This window comes from Sciurus carolinensis, chromosome 11 (assembly GCF_902686445.1).
Source record: "Sciurus carolinensis chromosome 11, mSciCar1.2, whole genome shotgun sequence".
Classification (NCBI taxonomy): Eukaryota; Metazoa; Chordata; class Mammalia; order Rodentia; family Sciuridae; genus Sciurus; species Sciurus carolinensis.
The window spans coordinates 49,121,320-49,142,310 of NC_062223.1; the positions used below are offsets into that span (position 1 = coordinate 49,121,320).

General features: G+C 32.1%; 1 protein-coding gene across 6 annotated transcripts in view; it reads right to left on the bottom strand.

Annotated features, from left to right (window-relative positions):
* The window catches only part of Mettl15 (methyltransferase like 15), a 261,551-nt gene that overhangs the window by 143,186 nt on the left and 97,374 nt on the right, over positions 1-20,991 (bottom strand). The window lies entirely within an intron of this gene.

The window sequence follows — 20,991 nt, forward strand, 5'->3', positions numbered from 1 at the left end:
CCTCATACACAGCAGGCAATACAATGAACACTGAATTGTGCATTAAACTTAGACTGTAGATTGTATTAACTCAGGAAAAAAGAATAAAATACTACAGCAGATAATCCAATCCAGCCCCTAATGGTTTTAGTTTTATTTTAAATAACAGGCAAAAATAGGAATGGAGGGAACAGGAAAATTACTCATGTAATTATGACAATATCGTTTTGATTTAATTAGCTTATGATGTTAGAGAAAATACAACTATTGTTTTCATTCTTTTAATAACTCAGAAGCCAAAACGTAAAAGAGTTCTTCTAAAATTTTCATATGTAATAAAATATGTCTCTAATTATATACTATTTACCCAAGATAAAATAAAATGAAGTCTTTCTAGGTATAGTTATTCTAGTACTGAACAAGTTGCTATTCTTATACTGTGCCATATGGATATGTTCAAATGACGTAGGCAATAAAAATGGATTATCTCAAGTTTGTTAAGAGGTAATTCATTTTTTCATAGTTAATATAAATATCATTTGCATTTCAAATATGCAAACTAACTTCCATGAATCAGTTTTATAAACATTTTTCCAGTTCCATAAACATTTAAGCCAAATATTCTAAGAATGTCTGTAACACTACTTGGTAACAATTGTAGAGGAGATAATACATAGGTTTACGGTTATATTTTTATTTGTCAGAAAAAAACCCCAGAATTTATCTGAAACTGAACACAGACCAGTTTCCTTGTTTCAGTAATAAGGTAAATAATCAGCAACAAAAACTTAAGTCTACAGGTAATAAAGATAACTCAGTGATCAGCCTTCCACAAATTTCAGGCTTCAGAATAAGAAGGGGCTAAAAATTAAACCCTGGAAAATTCAATATGCTTTAATGAGGACAAAGTAGATTTTGGAAAGCCAGTAGCATATGCTTACAGAAAAAGAAAGTGAAAAAACAGGAGGCACATAGAAAAGAATTTCTGATTGGTTATTAACATTCATAAAACATTAGTTACTTTGATCTGAAGTCAAGAATTGATGGAGAAACTAAAGTCAATAAAAAGTAATTCTGAAGGAAAAAAGAAGACAATGATATAGCTTAATAGAGGAGTTTTTGGAATTGTAGTAAACTGCCTCAGACCATTCAGGATGCTTTTAAAAAATACACTGGAAAACTTATAACAACAGAAGTTTATCTCTCACAATTTTGTAGGCTAGGAAGTCCAAGATTAGGACATTCAGTCCAAGATTAGGTCTTTCAACCTTTTTTATAAGGACACCAATCCCATTTGTGAGGGTGCTATCCTCATAATTTGATCACTTTGTAAAAGGTCCACCTTTGAGTACTATTAGTTTCCAACATAAAAATTGAGGGTGGGGGCACCAATATTCACACCAGAGTATAAGCAGTCTTCAGTATTTACACTGACCATGAGAAAGCCTGTAACAAAAATTAGATGCCAGAGCACTGCAAGGTGAAAGACGTTAAATGCACTGCCCCAGATCCCAAATCTCAGAATAACTATCTCTATATATTAACAAGACAAGCAGGTAAAAAGGGAAAATAATAGCCAAACATCATCTTGGTGTATTTAGTGTACTTTACCAAACTGTTAGTATAATCACATGAACAATTATTATGAATATATACTGTATTGTTCCATTTAATAATTATTGTAACATGACAATTATAGCTAAAATTTATTAGATAATTTTATGCTAAATAATTTACATAATCATAATCGTCAATGCACTATGAGGTAAGTATTAATATTACCTCATTTTAATGATGAGACTACAAACTCAAAAAGGTTAAGTTACGTATCTAAAATATCACATTTAGAGCCAGGCATGGTCATACATGTCTGTAGTAACAGAGACACTGAAGGTTGAGGCAGAAGGATCACAAGTTCGAGGCCAGCCTCAGTAACTTAAGAGGTCCTAAGCAACTTAATGAGGTACTGTGTCAAAATAAATAAAGTAAAGTAAAAAAAGGCTGGAGATGTAGCTTGGTTAGGTTCAATCCTCAGTACAAATACAGACACATAGGCACACAGCTAGAAAGAAACAACTAGGACTCCCAAACAGGATTGTTTGATTCTAAAATTTAGACTGTTTCTTCACCTATGGGGACTTTAAATAAGCTAGATCCAGATGAGTCCAAAGTGGAAAGAATCCATTTAGACATAAAAACCAAAAACAAGAAGGTTTGGTTGGAGATCTCGTGAATCTGTGAAGTTTCTAACAAAGGGCAAGAAGGAGATTCAAGCAGGGTAACTGGAAAGTTTTAAAAAGAAAGAATTTTCAAAGGTGTGAATGAACTTAGGAAAGCCAAAAAGAGATGAAGAAGTACCCTGAAGTTAGGAGGCAAAGAGTCATTTCTGAAATGTCCCCAAACCAGAACTACTTCTGACAGGAGAGGCCTATGAACAGTGGTCTTCAAAGAACATTGCCACTGCGAACACATACTCTGACCTCACTCTCCTCTGCCCTCTGCTTTCCTTCCAGTGCTTTTTATTTGCTGAACCCAAACATGAGACAGAGGACAGGGAAAATGTTGATACTCTATAAAAGTCATCTTCCAGGATTACAGATCAATGTGGCAGAGGAACGACACAGAGGCAAATGGAGACTATCCAACACATCTAGCAAAATTTCAGAAACGTGAAGGTCAGTCTAGAAAGTTGAAAATAGCAGTTTGATAAACCAGGGGTGTGGTAGCTTTCTGAGACCATCCATCATCCCTTCTCCAAGCTCCAATTAACTTCCTAAGTCAGGAACAAAGTCAGTAATTATTTTATGTATCAGATCAATTCTTGGCCTGCAAACACTAGTTCTTTACTTCATATTGTGATACTTTATTCCACTCCACAACTGTGCATCCTTTTTGATAGTATCTATATTTCACATTCTGTCTCATTCACTGCAAAATAAAGTACAAGTTAAGGGATGACAGTTCTCAGGGGCTTCAAATCTAGGCAAATTGTCATTTCCAGTCAATAGATCCTGGAATGTCTCTTTCATCAATGACATTGGTTTCTTGCTTTGTTTGAACCACAAACACTTGCTATCTTCCATATGTATTCCAAACCCAGCATTAGGTTTAGGTCTAATGTGTTAGAACACATTTGGACATGTGTTAGACATACTTTCTATTTTCAGTGAACATTTAATATACACTGAACAGATATTTAGGTGTAGCCATATAGGACAATGGTTTTCAAAAATGTTCATCAAGACACATAGTCAGAAATATAGTTTAACTGGAATCCCATAAACATAAAAAATGACAGTTCACAATTATACATATGTATATGTACATATATAATTGTTTCATTAGAAACTGTGATGTACTTTGATATTCCTATTTTAATTTCATTTCAACAAATACTGACTTAGACTTAATAAAATAATTTCATGACTTATTAAAAGCATATACTACATAGTTCTCTAAACCTCATTCTTACAATATTTCTGGTAGATAGGTACTATTATCTCCATTTTAAAGATGAGGAAACTGAAAAACAGAGAACTTATTTCAAAGTTTCACACTGAGTAAATGGCAGAGCTGGAATTCAAAAAGTAGTTCAACTGCAGAGTTCTAAGATGAAAGAAAGAAAAAAAGAAGTCAGAGAGTAAATCTGACAAGACTTGAATTAGAAGGGAAAGATTCCTACTGCTGATTACACATAAGGAAATAGTTTAGTAGGACTCGAGTTGGGTTTATTAACCCAGTAAATGAATGTATGTGTCCAAAATAATACCACACACCAGAGAGTAAGAACAAGAAGTGAAGCAGATTCAGGATGAAAAGTACTAAAAATCCTCTAAAAGAATATAACTACTCTACAGAACTTGGGAATATGGTTGGGTTGAACTTCTTTGTCTCTTTCCTTATTTTGGTCAATTCAGATGGGTGAGAATTCTTGAATGGTCTTACAAAATTTAAAATCATAAAAATAATTTCAATTTAACCTGTAAATGTGGAACATAATTTTACCTTAGAATGCATTTTAAAAATATTTCAGAATCCTATTAAAATAGGAAGCCAAATATCATTAAAGCAAAGTAGAATTTCTCTCATAGGATAATCAGGAAAAGAAAATCTAGGCCCAACTATTGTAAGTTTCTACATAAAGAGGAAATTCTTCTGAGTCCTTTTGCTGTGTGAGAATCTATCCCAATTGACTTCCTCCAACTTTATTCCACAGGCAGAATACTGTCTTTACAATCCATATATGATATCAATTCCCTGTTTCAAATACTTTTTAAAAAATTTCTTGGTTCTTATTAGTTATAAATGACTATAGAATTCATTTGACATAATTATAAAAGCATGTAATATATCTTATTTTAATTCTGACCCCAGTACTTCTCCTTCCCTTCCCTCCCCACCCCCAACTCCTGCTCCCTTCCCTCTACTGATCTTTCTGCCATTCACCCAGTTATTTTTAATTTCTTGTGGATGTAATGATGGCAACAGTCACTGTGGTATTCACATATGTACACAGGAAAGTTGTATCAGATTCATTCCACTGTCTTTCCTTTTCCCATCCTCCCACCCTTCCCCTTTGTCTACTCCATTGAACTTCTATTCATGTTTTTTACCCCTTCTCCCCAATTGTGGGTTAGCTTTCACATATCAGAGAAAACATTCAACCTTTGGTTTTGGGGACTGGCTTACATCACTTACCATGATAGTCTCCAGTTTAATACATTTACCAGCAAATGCCATAATTTCATTCTTCTTTATGGCTGAGTAATATTCCATTGCGAATATATACTGCTTTTTCTTTATCCATTCTTCTGTTGAAAGATACCTAGGTTGGCTCCCTGCATAGCTATTCTGATTTGTGCTGATACAAACAATTGTGTGGCTGTATCACTGTAGCACTAATACTAAAATTTTTGGATATATACTGAGGAGGGGGATAACTGGGTCAAATGGTGGTTCTATACTTAGTTCTTTGAGGAATCTCCATACTACTTTCCAGAGTGGTTATACCCATTTGCAGTCCCACCAATAATGTATGAGAATACACTTTTCCCCACATCCTCACCAACATTTTGATGCCCTCCCACTGCTCTTAAGAGAAGTACGAAGTTGACAAGAAGGTTCTATATGATCTAACCTTAGCTTACCACTCCTCTATCATTCATTCTCCTGGCTCATTTTAAAGTTCCTTAAATACCACTCTCTTCCCTGCTAAAGATCTTTGCATGTTTTATTCTTATAACTACAAATATTCTCTCTCACTCTACTACCAATCTCTCCTTTACTGAGCTAATAATAATTCATTTTTCACACACTATGGAAATCATACACTCTGGAAATCCTCCAGATAGTCTAGACCTGATTAGATTCTGATTTCGTATTCCTCTTAAAACAAACTATACTCATTAATAATCAATCACGATAACAAATGTAATTAAATAATTAATTGTGAAACTATCTATTTCTTATCTGTTTTCAGCTTACATTGTAACCTTTGTGAATGCAGGACCACATCCCTCCTGAACTCTTAGAACTAGCAGATTGCTAAAAATTAGTATGATACATGTTTATGGAATAAATACATATTCCACAAGGTTTGAAATTATGTTTTGTAAACCAGAGTCAAGTACTTTTATCTCTACAAAAAACTACTTCATCTTGCCAGGCTTATATCCTCTGGACAACAGTTATATATTTAATAATATTAAATGTGGAAAAATAAACATCCTGTTTTAGTAGTGAAAAAGCAACAGACCATCATTAGTAGCTCAGAAAGGTTTACTTAATTTTTCTAAGTTGCCTTTTTTCATGATTGTTTGTATTTATGAAAATTCTTCTACTTTGTGCATAGTAGAACTGACATTTTATGATTAGGAAATTAATAACAGTTGTATCCCACATCTTATCCTGAGAGTCTAAAAGTTAGGTAAAGTTGCTTAAGATAGTATATTCTTTCTTTCTTTCTTTTTTTTGGTACAGACTTGAACCCAGATACCCCTTACCACTGAGCTACATCTCAGCCCTTTTTGTTTTCTATTTTGAGAAAGGTCTCACTAAGTTGCTTAGGGTCTTGCTAAGTTCTTGAGGCTGGCCTGAAACTTGTGATTCTTCTGCCTCAGCTTCCCAAGTTGCTGGAATTATAGGCATGCACCACTATGCCCGGCAAGATAGTATATTCTTTTATATGTGTCTTTGTGTTGGCCCAAGAGTCAAATGTCTAAGGTTTGAGACCTAGCTCTGCTAGAGAATAAGACTAATGCTTCTAGTATAATACCTCTTTTAGTTGAAAGAACACAAGCAACAAATCATGAGATCTAGCCTTGTGTGCTTTTATATGAATTTGACTAAAAAAACGAGCAGTTCAACAGGCAGAGAGGGTAAATGTTAAACTTCAAATGCTAGAGAATAGACTATACAAATTAGAATAGATCATATGATTTAGAATAGATTATATCATATGAATAAATATACTATACTCCCCAATTAAATGACCATGGCCGCCACTGTGGCACACACCTGTGATCCCAGCAGCTCGGGAGGCAGAGGCAGGAGGATCGCAAGTTCAAAGCCAGCCTCAGCAAAAGTGAGGTGCTAAGCAACTCAGTGAGACCCTATTGCTAAATAAAATACAAAAGAGGGCTGGGAATGTGGCTCAGTGGTTGAGTGTTCCTAAGTTCAATCCCTGGTAGCCACCCACCCCCAATAATGACTATGGAACAAACTTTAAAGAAAAGATGAAAGGCAGAATAAACAAAAGACCATGGTAAAAACTTCAAAATGAGGAAATAAGCCTAAGTTCCATGCTGTTACATCGAAAGAAATAAATATCACATTGAAAGGGAAGGAGAGCTGTTCTTATTGACCCTGTTACCCCTCCTACTCCCCTGAGTTGAAACAGTGACACATGGGATTCCAATCAGGACCTACAGTTTCTACAGTGGAAAAAGAGAATCAATAAGGCAGATATTCAGTTTTCAGAGCATTCTTGGATATTTCCCAGGACATCTACTACATTTTCACTTCATGGGAATCAGGGAATACAAGAGGAAACTCTACGGCTATACCACCTGGCATCAAGTAGAAAATAAGCAAGACGGTAGAGGCTACAAAAACCAGTGTGCAGATTTTGGTGACATTTCAATGTACTTGTGGTGCTCAATCAGAGGTATCAGATAACAACATAGTTCAATCACAGAACTGAGATGGTCATCACCAGGAGAGGTGAAAAGTACTATCTGGTTAAAATGCGCAGATGGCCAGCCTCCAGGTCCAGTATCATACTACACCACGGTCCTGCCCAGACAAGACCTGCACAGTAAAGTTTTAAAAATAGCATAAAGTAGGTCTGCCACAACTGCACACTTAATCATACCCCCCTCTACACTCTAAGAGCTTACTCCCAGAACTCTCGCAGGGAGGGAAATAACCACCACATTAAGTTTCAACAAAAAGCAAGTACTAGCTCTGCTATACCAGGGAGTTTAATCACAACTGTCCACAGTATTAGCAACTACCCCTAGATTCCATCTGAGAAAGGGCCAAATCTAAACTGTGCATTTCTACCAAGAATAGCAGATGGTCCATGGATTCAACTCCACCTAAACTCAAGAGTTCCTCCTGAAAACTCCTGCACTGCTAAACTCAAATAACAGGACCTTATGACCAGGGAACATACCCTGTGGACTTACTCAGAGCGGAGATGATTGTAGTACCCTTAAAACAGCTCAGCCTGATAGCAGAGCTCACTAAATGGTCTTGATGGATAGCAGAGCATGATAAGCTACCCCACCTGAATTCAAAGCAAAGGGAACAGGTAACTATCTAGAGAATCTGAATAGAAGGTTTTCCAGGTATTTAGAACCTTCTTTTCAGGTTGTCTATAGCTGGCCTATCCAGAATCATGGGTTAGACTAACTAATGTAGATCTATCTCAGCCAAAGATCTCTGGTGAAAGCCAGAAAAGGTGGCTGCCTCTGCAAATGTGTAAAAATCAACACAAGGACACAGGATTACAAGGAGTCAGAAAACTATAACACTTTCAAAAGAAACTAATGAAGTTACAACAGTGGACCCTTAAGAAAGGGAAATCTATGAACTAACAGAAAATGAATGTAAAATAATTCAGTTAAGAACTTCACTAAACTTCAAGAAAGTACAGCTAAAAAAATTTAAATGAAATTTGGGAAACAATACATGAATAGCACAAGAAGTTACACACAGACACATAATTCCTTAGTCTGAGAAAAGAAGCCCATATCCAGTGCAGAAAGTACAGGGGCCCACAATTAAATCTGCCCAAAAAAGGAGATCACCAAGACAGATAATAAACTATCAAAAATCAAATACAAATTCTGAGAACATCAAACTATAAGAAATACATCTTATAAAAAAAAAATACAATGATCAGTGAAATTCTCAACAGAAACTCTTAGACCAGGAGAAGAGCGATGATATAACTGTTGAAGGAGGAAAACTGCCAATCAAGAGTACTTTACTCAGCAAAACTGTCTTTCAGAAATGAGGAAGAAATTAAAACTTTTCCAGATGGAGAAAAATGAAAGGATTTTGTCACCACTAGGCCTATCTTACATGAAATTCAGTTCTTTAAAATGAAACAAATCTGCAAATTAATATAAAATTTATAAAAGTAGAAAACATAATGTTATAAGTAACAGCAATATTCAGAATATGCAAGGTTTGCATGAAATTTTAACCCTAGTACAGGGTTATGGGACAAAATTACTAAAACTAAGTGTGGCTCAAATAAAATTGTTGGGATAAATATGAAAAAATGATGTAAATTCACACATCAAAACATAAAATGTGGAGGGTGAGGTATAATGTAGAGTAGTTGTGTGAAGTCAAAGTTAAGTTGTTAAGCTTAAAGTAGAGTATTATAAGGGAAGACATTCTATATAAGCTTCAGTGTGACAAAAACAAAAAATCTATAGGACATGCCAGAAACAAACATTAAAAAAAGATTCAAAATGTATCAATACAGAAAATTATCAAACTACGAAGTATGATAGTAAGAGAGGAAGAAAAAAATTATCTACAAAACTAGAACACAATGATCAAAATGGCAATAGAAAGTTCTTATCTATCAAATTTTCCTTAAATGTAAATGAATTAAATTATCCGATATAAAGACAATAAATGAATGAATTAAAAAAATAAGACCCAACTATATACTACCTATAAGACACTTCACTCTTAAGGACACATACAGATTGAAAATTAAGGGATGGAAACAGAGATTTCATGCAAAGGGAAATCACAATATAGCAGGGGAAGTGAAAAATCAGACAAAACAGATTAAGTCAAAAACTGTAAAAAGAATGCAAAGGACATTATATAATGATAGAGGGGTAAATTCATCAAAAGAGTATAACAACTGTCAATACATATGCACCCAACAGTGAAGCACGTAAGTATATAAAGCAAATATTAAAGGTTGTGAAAGGAGAGATAGATTACAATACAATCATAGTAGGGGAATTCAATATACCACTTTTAATATTACACAGTTTATCTAAACATAAAACTAATAAACATTGGACTTGAACAAAATCTTTGAAAATAAATCTTATGTGACACATAAAGAATATTCTATCCAACAGCAAGCATTGAACATTTCAAGCATATACAGGACATTTTCAAGGACAGATCATATGTCAGACCAAAAGACAAGTCTCAGCAAATTTAAGAAGTTGGAAATCATATTAAGCATCTTTACTGACCAAACAGTCTGAAACTAAAAGTTAACACTAGGAGGACTTTTAATAAGTTCACTAATAGATGGCATTAAACAACTTACTCCCCAAAATTCAATGTGTCAGTGAAAAATTTAAAAGGGAAACCCAAAACTTATTTTGAGTCAATCTTTTTGGTTTTTGGAAATACACACACCAAAACTTATATGATGTATCAAAAGCAGTTCTAAGAGCAAAGTTTGTAGCAACCAATATCTACATTTAGAGAACAATCACAAATAAACATCATTACACTGCAAGGAAATAAATTTAAATTAAGCACAACTTAGCAGAGGAAGGGAATGATAAAGATCAAAGTGCAAATGTATTAGAGACAAGAAAGGGGATATAAAACATAATTGAAAGTAAGAGTTGGGTTTGTAGAAGATAAAATCGACAGACTTTTAGCTAGCCTAAGAAAAACAGAAAAAAGACAAAAATACTATCAAGAGTGAAGCAAAGACATTATCACTGGCACAAAAGAAATGCGAACAAATCGTAAGACTATTATAAACAATTACATTATACCAAATTGGATAGCCTGGAAGCAATGGATAAGTTCCTAGACACATACATTCTACCAAGACTGAGTCAAGAAGAAATAGAAAATCTCAACAGACCAATAGTGAGGAGTCAGAAGAACTAATACCAAATTTCAACAAATTTTTCTGTAAAAATCAGAGAGGAGGAAATATTTTCAAAATATTTTTATGAGGTCAGCATTACATTGACACCAAATGACATCTCCAGAAAATAAACTTACAGGCCAACATCCTTGATAACACTGATGAACAAATTTTCAACAAAATGTCAGCAAACTGAATTCAACAACACATTAATTGGATCATTCACTGATAACATCCTTGATAACACTGATGAACAAATTTTCAACAAAATGTCAGCAAACTGAATTCAACAACACATTAATTGGATCATTCACCATGATCAAGTGGGATTGATCCCTAAGATATATGGATGGTTCAGCATTCATAAGTTAATAAATGTGACACATCATACTAACCAAAGTAGGAACAAAAATCATATAAACATTAGATGCAGAAAAGACATTAGACAAATTCATCCTTTCATGATAAAAACACCCAGTGGATTACAAAGAGGTCATAACAGTTAAGTCCCAGCTAACATTGTACTCAACAGCAAAAGACTGGAAATCTTTCCTTTAAAATTTAGAACAGGACAAAGATGCCTACTCTTGCCACTTCTACTCAGCACATATTGGAAGTCCTAGATAGAGCAATAAAGGAAAAGAAAGAAATAAAAGGCATCCCAATCTGAAGGGAAGAAATGAAACCAACACTGTTGATGAAATGATCAGATATATAGAAAACCCTAAAGAATTCATACACAGAAAAACAAACCAAAACCCTGTTAAAACTGATAAGCAAATTCAGGATACAAAATCAACATGAAAATTTGTATTGTTTCTTCATATTAACAACAAACTTTCTAAAAAAAAACAAAGTCAAGAGGACAATAGGTACAAAACAATAAAATACGTAGGAGCAAATTTACCTAGGGAGATTCAAGAACTATTCACTGAAAATTATGAAACATCAATGAAAGAAACTGAGGAAGATATAAATAAAAGGAAAGCTATACCACATTCATAGATTAGACAGATTGTTAAACTATTCATATTGACAAAGCAATCTCCATCAAAATTCCAATGATGTTTTTCAAAGATACAGAAAAAAACAATCCTAAAATTAACGTAAAACCATAAAAAAACTAAATAGCTAAATCTTTTTAGCAAGAATAACAAAGTAGGAGGCATCACACTACCTGAATTCAAACTATACTACAAAATGACAGTACTTAAAACAGTGTGATATTGGCATAAAAATAGACTCATCAATCAACAGAGTCCAGAAATGAACCCATGTATTGAAGGTCAATTGACACTTGACAAAGATATAGGAATATACATAGGAACACACACTGGAAAAAGGACAATATCTTCACTAAATTATATTGAGAAAATGGGACATGTATAAGCAAAAGAAGGAAATGAATCTTTATCTCACACCATATGTAAGAAAAAATCAACTCAAAATTAAACATTTACACATAAATCCTGAACCTATAAAACTACTAGAAAAAAAATTTTTAAAAACCTATAAAGCATTATTCTGGGCAATGACATAAATACATATTTTTAGATTTGACCCCCAAAGTACTTTTTATTTCATCAAAATAAAAGCTTCTATACACAAAGAAACAATTAACAAAGTAATCTTTATACTCAAACAGCAGATTGAGAGTAAACATTTGCAAGCTGTATACTGCACAAGGAATTAATATCCAAAATGCAATCACTTATCATGTAACATTTTAGTTATTTGATCAATAACAGACCCCATGAAGGAAGTCCTACAAGATTATATCCTTTGTGATATAACAGCTGCCTTATTTTGTGTACATAGACTCTACAATGTTTGTAAAATAGAAATGATGTATTTCTCAAAATGAATCAAGCTTTTATAATTGTCAAAATGAATCCTAATGTTATGGATAACTAAAGAGAAACAATAAAAAGAAAAAAACTTGCATGAAATATACATACATGCATATAGGTATATCCTACAAATAAACAGAAACAAAATGAATCAAAGTGGGCACAATTCACTATGCAAAAGTGAATATTCAAATGACAACTAAATTGGGAAGAGTTTATCAAATTAGTCATCAGAAAAATGCAAGATATAAAATAGCAATGATATTACTATATATAAAACAAAAATAAAAACACATATAATATCAAGTTTTAGCAAAGATATATATGAAGTAGTACACTGGTATACTGGTGTGAATGTTTTGAGTTTTTATTGACCCTCTACATAGGCATGCCCTATCCTGATTTATTTTTCCCCAGTACAGGAAATTGAACTCCGGGTGCATATTCTACCAGTGAGCTACATCCCCAGCCCATTTTATTTTTTTATTTCAACACAGGGTTTCGCTGAATTGCTGTGGCTAGCTATGAACTTGTAAGCCTTCTGCCTTAGCCTATGAGGTAGCCTGGAATACAGGTGCGTGCAATCATGCCCAGCTAGTCAGCCCACTCTTAAGTATTCTCATTAAAGTTATAGATTCAAAAGAATTTACAGCATATTAAGTTATATATAAAGTTCTTTAATACAAGCAACATTTATTACAGGGTAATTCAAGAAGTAAAAACAGCAAATCTATTAATTCTACAGAGAATAAATATGTATATTAATTACGTAATAGAACATTATTCATCAGGGAAGTTGTTGTCTTTGGGAAAAAGGGAAGGTATGATTAAAAAGGAGTAGAAGGTGAATTTTTCATCTCGTACTTCTTTTCAATCCTTTTTTTTAAGCTGATGTATATATGGTATGATTTTTTAAAAATCATGTGAATTCATGTTACATAATTTAAAATTTTCATATGCTACATATGAATAATTTTATGTAAAATTTATTTACCTATGAAAATGTTTTATGTGATACATATATTCAAAGCAATAAATTCTAACTATAAATATGCAAAACAAAAAATGGGACTTGTATTATTATTAAAAGAATAGTAGAGTGTATGAAAATAAATTAAAAGGTACTAAGTATGAATAATTATTTTAGGTAACAATGGCTAACAATGCAAATAGTAACAATTTTCACAAGGGTAAATATTAATATCCAAAACCCAAGATAATATTTTAAAAGTCAAGAAGCAGGGTGGGAGAATGTGAAAAAAATAAAGAAGCATTAATACTCACCTTACAGGAGGTTGATTAAATAATTTATTTTAGTCTGCATTCTTACTAAAAAAGTTTAAATATTTTTTTCAATTTCCATGCCTATAGGAGTTCATTGGTATAAACCCAACTACTAGGTATAACCATAAAGCTCTAAAATAAATAAATAGATAAATAAATAAGAAAAAATACTAGTCAGTCAATAATAAATTTAAAAATAAAAGGTATGTCCATTCATCAATTGAAGGACATCTAGGTTGGTTCCACAATCTGGCTATTGTGAATTGAGCAGCTATGAACATTGATGTGGCTGTATCTCTATAGTACGCTGATTTTAAGTCCTTTGGGTATAGGCGGAGGAGTGGGATAGCTGGGTCAAATGGTGGTTCCATTCCAAGCTTTCTGAGGAATCTCCATACTGCTTTCCAGAGTGGCTGCACTAATTTGCAACCCCACCAGCAACGTATGAATGTACCTTTTTCCCCACATCCTCGCCAACACCTATTGTTGCTTGTGTTCTTCATAATCGCCATTCTAATTGGGGTGAGATGGAATCTTAGTGTAGTTTTGATTTGCATTTCTCTTATTACTAGAGATGCTGAACATTTTTTCATATATCTGTTGATTGCTTGTAGATCTTCTTCTGTGAAGTGTCTGTTCATTTCTTTAGCCAGTTTGTTGATTGGATTATTTTATTATTGGTCTAGAGTTTTTTGAGTTCTTTATATATTCTGGAAATTAGTGCTCTATCTGAAGTATGAGTAGAAAAGATTTTTTCCCACTCTGTAGCAAATGGATGAAATTGGAGAATATCATGCTGAGATAAGCCAATCTCAAAAAACCAAAGTACAAATGATCACACTGATAAGCTGATGATAACACATAATGGGGGGTGGGAGGGGGCAAGAATGGAGGAAGGAAGGACTGTACAGAGGGAAAAGAGGGGTGGGAGGGGTGGGGGGAAGGGAAAAAATAACAGAATGAATCAAAAAACATTACCCGATGCACAAATGGTATACCTTTACTCCATGTACAAACAGAGAAATAACATGTATCCCATTTGTTTACAATAGAAAAAAAGGGTTATCACAGGGTATCATGGCATAATACTATAGATTAAGTTTTGACTTAAAGAAGTTTTTGTACTGCCCATGTGTTTCCCTTTCCCTTTATCTTCCCAAAGCAGTTTGTGCATTTCCTGTCATGGTACTTCATCATTATGTGTTGTAAATCATTACTTGTCTGTCTTTTCCCATAATCTATGTACTTGATATCCTTAATACTTAATGCAGTATTTGGCACTTACTAGTACCAATGTATTTTTAAGTAAACATTTACTGAGTACCAATGTATTTTTAAGCTATAAAAAGTATTTAACAGTTTGATGTTATTATTCCTTCTACCTTCAAACTTTTAAGTTGAATTATTTGATTTTTTTATTGTGGACTTTAATGTCTGTTCTTAACAGTAACACATCAGTGACCATATTGAGGTATACATCAGCAAAAGTTGAGGAAACAATGAGTTTATACAAATGATGCTTTCATTGTTTCACAGAAAATATAACAGACCTGTAAGTGTCAGAAGTATTCTTGAACTGTACTGTCACTTATAAGTAGAAATGCTTAGAAATTTCATGAGGCAATTGGGATTGAAAAATGACAGTGGCTTAAAGTAATGTGATATTTACTCATTGTTTAATTAAAGGGATTTGACTATCAAAAAAATAAATAAATAAATAAAAGAAAAGGTATGTCATTAAAATCACTAGAGAAAAAAGTGAAAGCAAATACACACATGTATATACATGACATAAAATTTAAAAGACAAAGAAAATTTAAATAAAGAAGAAACAGGAAAATATAAAACAAGGTAACACAGGAAGGACAAGTATATCCTGATATACTTGTCCTCATATACTTCTCCTCTAAAAAAAACATACTCAGATTTGTCTACACAAATTCCATCTGGTTATTTGTTGTTTATACATAGCATATCTAAATTAGTATAGCACAGAAAGATTAAAAATACCAATAATGTGAATATGGATGACTGTATCAGAAGTCTAACAAAAGTTATAACTACATGATGGACATGTCCTATAACCATGGACATGTTCTATAAAATTATGTGTTTTTAGATAATTTAATGAACTAAGAATGTGTTAATGTATAAGTAGGTTCAATTTTGAAATAAGTATAAAATATCAAAGTAATCAAAAATAAATGAACCAAATTATTAACATTGGTGGTCATACTATGAATTATTTTAATTTTCTTCTCAGTACATTTCTGCATTTTATAATTTCTATTATGAAAAAAATGAGAGAAACATAAAAACAAGAAAAAATGAAAAGAAATATCAGATTTCTAAATGAGAATATAAATAAAAACATGTCAGTTCTATCATAATTATATATTTAATATAAATGATCACAAAGATTTTTAAGAAAGTTCAAAGCAATATATATACAATGAAATACTGATAATTAGAGCACAATTAAATATATAAAATCATCAATGCTGATTAGATTATCTAAGGTGGTAGCATTATGTTAATTTTTCTTTATATTTTCTATTATAAAGTTATGCTAGTGAACATGTCTTCTTTAACTGTTCAGGATTACAGCTATTACACTGGTATAATCTGCCTAAAATTATAGTGAAATGATGGAATCAGTTATTATTTTATTTTCTTTGTTGTATATGTCTATTTTCTCAAACGTGGTATAGAGCACACATATTGTTGTTCTTTAAAGTCAACCAATACCCCACTGTTCTAATTTAAAAAATTATTTCCTCTTGTGTAGTCTTCACAGACTAGGAGGTATAACTTGTTTTTAAACAAGATATTCTTCATATTTTGTGAAAAAGCTAAAATGGGTTAACCTAAAACTCAGTCTCCCTTCCCATCAACTGCTAGATTTTCTGTGAAAATATATATATATATATATATTTTTACTTAGGTTTGAAAAAGTAAAGAACATGAAATTTTTCAGAAGAGACTAAACTCCTGTTTTACAGTAAGAACAGAACAAAAGGATGAAAAGAGAAAATTACTATATTTCCACACAAGATGTCCATGTTAAAATGATAAAATGTTTCCTTTTATTGTATGCTTTACTATAAATTATAATTACATATCTAAGGAGATAATCTAATTTGTTCTTGCATTGAACTAACCACCTATCATTATCCCCAGAAATAATCCCTGTCCAAATTTTTCCTTGTTTTATACTATGATTTCATAAGCAGTTATTCATGAATGTCATTACTTTGCATTTTCTAATTTATATAAATGTGCAGAGATATAATCCTTCGATCTATTTTTTTTTTAAACTTTCTTCCCTTTCCCTGAATCTCCCTCAACAATTAACACTATCTTTCTCAAGTTCTCCATAATTACATATACAAATAATGCTTGTAAAAAGTTTGTGGTAAGGTTATATTTGCTTAGACACTGATTCTTTCATTGCGATAGATTCTAAGCATATTATGTATTTTTAATATTAAAAATATTTACAAAAATGAACAGGTATCCTTTTCTCTCATATTTCATTAGTAATATTATGTTTTTCCAGGATATTATACCACTAATATTTTAATTTTATTTCCTTTCTTAACTGCTGAGTTGGAGCAACTTTTTAACTCTTCTATGAGTCACCCTTTTATGGACAAAAATGTTTTGTCCATTTCTAATATTAGATTTGTGATCTTCTGAATTTTATAAGAACTCATGCTATATGATAGATATAAATCATTCTATTTTAATAACCTTTTATATTACTCATATTTCTTTTCCAAATTGACTAAAAATTACCATACTATTTTGCCATTTTTAAGAATTTATGCAATCAGATATTTCTACTATTTATAGATTTATGATTTACAATCTTGATTAGGAAGTTCCTAACACCTAGATTGGGTATATATTCTCTTCAGTTGGGTGGGGAGGTATGTGCATGTGGCGTACTGGGGGTTGAACCTGGGCAGAAGGGTAGGGGATTGTACTTCTGAGCTACATCCCCAGTCATTTAAAATTTCATTTTGAGACAGGGTGTTGCTAAATTTCCTAGGTTAGTATCAACTTTGTAATCCTCCTGACCCGGCCTCCAGACTTACTGAAACTATAGGTGTTCAGTATCATGTGCAGCTCTTCCATTTTCTTATAGGACTTTTGTTTTAAAATTCCCATATATTTTAATTCTATCTGGAAGTTATTTTTGAATTTAATTTGAAATAAAGATCAATTTTATTTTTTGCAGGTCTGACAGTACTATTGTACTATTTATTGAATAACACTATTTTCTCAATGAATTAAATTATCTTTTGTCTTCTATTAAATTCCTTTATTTACTAGACTATTTCTGGATTCTTTCTTTGCTACTCTATTTGTTATACTAATGCCAATAACACTGATTTCTTTATAGTGATTTTATAATATCTGACATCTGGTGAGGCAAGTTTCCTCTTTTTCTTTTTTCAGAAAAATCTTGTCACTTTTGTCCCCTGTAGCCTTAAGATCACATTATCCAAATTAAAAAACAAACAAACAAACACCAGTTAAGATGAAACAAAATGTTTCCTAGAAGTGCATTACATGTATATGTGAATTTGGGGAAAACTGACTTTTAAAATCATATTAATTCTACACCCAAACAAATATGCCTTCCCTTTCATTGAGATCTTGTATTATGTTCTTCGCTAAATTAGGTACTCTTCCTTTCATTTGGAACATTGCCCTTTTTATATATATTTTATGTAGTTTTAGATACCTTCATGAATGGAGGATTTTTCTCCCATTTCCTTTTCTAGATATTTCCATTTGAATGGAATGAATATTGATTGTTTATCATATCATATCATCTTACTAATTTTACAAATTTTTTTTTTTTTGGTACTGGGAATTGAACTGAGGGGCACATTACCACTGAGCCACATCCCCATCCCTTTTTGTTTTTTATTTTGAGACACCATGTTGTGTTTTTGCAAAGTTGCAGAGGCTGGGCCTTGAACTTGTGATCCTTCTTCTTAGCCTTCTGAGACACTGGGATTACAGGTGTATGCTATCACACCTGGTCTAATTTTATGAATCTTTTCGGTATTTAATTATTTAATCAGATCATTATGAAAAAGAGAACAGTTTTACTTTTTTACAGTTTCTTAATTACATTCAATAATTCAAACATTCCAATAATATTGAGTAATAATGCCTATAGAAGTTAAATCTATTTACATCTAATTTTTTTACTTAAATTGTATTTAATAGCATTTTAACTTTTAGGAAATAACTGCTGTTTGTTCTTAACTAAGATGATATTTTACATTCAAATAGTTTTCTTACATTGTGTTCAACTTAGAAATTCTGGATAGAAATATATCATGATTATCAATCTATCATTGATTAGAACCCTACATGAAATCACTCCTGTCCTCCTGAAATAACCTTTATTAAGGCATAGGTATTATTTTTAATTAAATAATGTGTGAATTAGATGTACTAGTATTTCCTTTTCCAATTTTTTCATTTATATATTTCAGTGAGGATGAACTTTTTTCTTTTTATATTCTTTCTATCACAATTTGGTATTAAATCATGCTGGGTGCATAAAATGAACTGTAAAAAACCTTTGATATTATCTACTTTCAGGACCAGTGAAAAAGGAACTGTTATCTCCTATTTTTCTAAGAGGAAACTGAAAACCATTCTGGTCAGGGTATATTTTTTGTTTTTTAGTAACCTTTCTAATGTCTTTTACAGTTACAACTTTTCAAGTTTTATACTAATTGAGTCAATTATATTAATTTAAATTTGATAGGATTATTCTTTTCATCTAGGTTTTGAAAGTTAATTGTTCTGGTTAGTATTAGCTTATCTAATGTCTATGGTTGGTCTTTTCTCTCAATCTTAATCATACATTTTGTTCAAATTATCAGGTTGCAAAGTAGATTTTGCAATTTTCAAGAGTGATCACTTGGAATTTTCTTACTTTTACTTTTTCTACTTTACTTCTTGTTGTTTTTATTTTCAGTTTTGACAATTCTAGCTTTTATCTGTATCAATTCCTTCTTCCTAGTGTATTTTTTTTACTTGTTTTGTTGTCCTTTACCTAACTTATTTTGTTTGGCAAAGGAATAACTTTTTCAGTGAAATAAAAAAGTTTTAATATTTGAGCTGAGATAGTATAATTTTAATAAAGTAAGATTATTGGACTAGGGATCAGAATACGTACTCCAAACAGAATAGAGTTTGTCCCATTAAGTCATGTGTGCTTTTTAGCAAAGCAATTTTATCTACCCCACTAATAGTTTCCACATCTGCACACTGAAAAAAGAATATATAGCCTAAAGGTTTCTGTTAGTAAAAAAAATAATAATAATTACACCTGGTAAGGTGTAAGTTACCTTGTAAGGTAAAACAAGCTCTTACAGAAAACGCATCTAAGTTACACTGCAAAAGATGAAGAAACATCTTAAAAATTAAAAAAAAAATTGTACCATGTTGTTAAATTACCTTCTCATATTATTTTTAGAAGAAAAGAAATAGCCTATGGTCAAATGATAGGTTTCAGGGACTTAAACAGCAAAACCTGTGATTTTTCAACAAAAAGTCTATGTAATTTATTTTATTTGGAGAGAGAACCTGATTCATTATATAAGCAAAGTGTCTGGGACCTATTTTTTAATTCATATCTTATGGATGGACATGATTGTGAGATTCATTATAGTATATCATATAGCTACATAAGAAAGTTAGGTCAGATTCATTCATTGTCTTTCCCTATCTAACCTGCTCCCCATTCCCTTCATTTCCCTTTGTCAATTCCACTGATATTTCTTCTATTCTTTTTTATCCCCCATCCCCTTATTTTGGATTAGCTTCTGCTTATCAGAGAAAACATTAGACCTTTGATTTTTTGAGACTGGCTTATTTCACTTAGCATGATTAGTCACCAGTTCCATCCATTTACTGGCAAAAGTCATAAAGTCATTCTTCCTTATGGCTAAGTAATACTTGGTTGTGTATATATACCACATTTTCTTTACCCATTTGTTGAAGGGTAGTTAGGTTTGTTACATAACTTGGCTATTGTCAGATGTGCTGCTATAAACACTTGTGTGACTGCATCAATGTAGTATGCTGTATTAAAATCTTTTGGGTATATACTGAGAAGCAGGATAGCTGGGTCGTATGGTGGTTCTATTCCTAGTTTTTCAAGGAATTTCCATACTGCTTTCCAGAATGATTGCACCAATTTACAGTACTACCAGCAATAAATAAGTTTACCTTTTTCCCCACATTCTTGCAAACATTTATTGTTACTTGTAGTCTTGATAATTGCCCTTCTGACTGGATTGAGATGAAATCTCAATATAGTTTTAATTTGCATTTCTCTAATACCTAGAGATGTTGAACACTGTTTCATATATTTGTGGTCCATTTGTATTTTGAGAAATGTCTTTTTTCTTTCTTTTTTTAAATATTTTGTTTTAAATGTAGATAGATACAATACCTTTATTT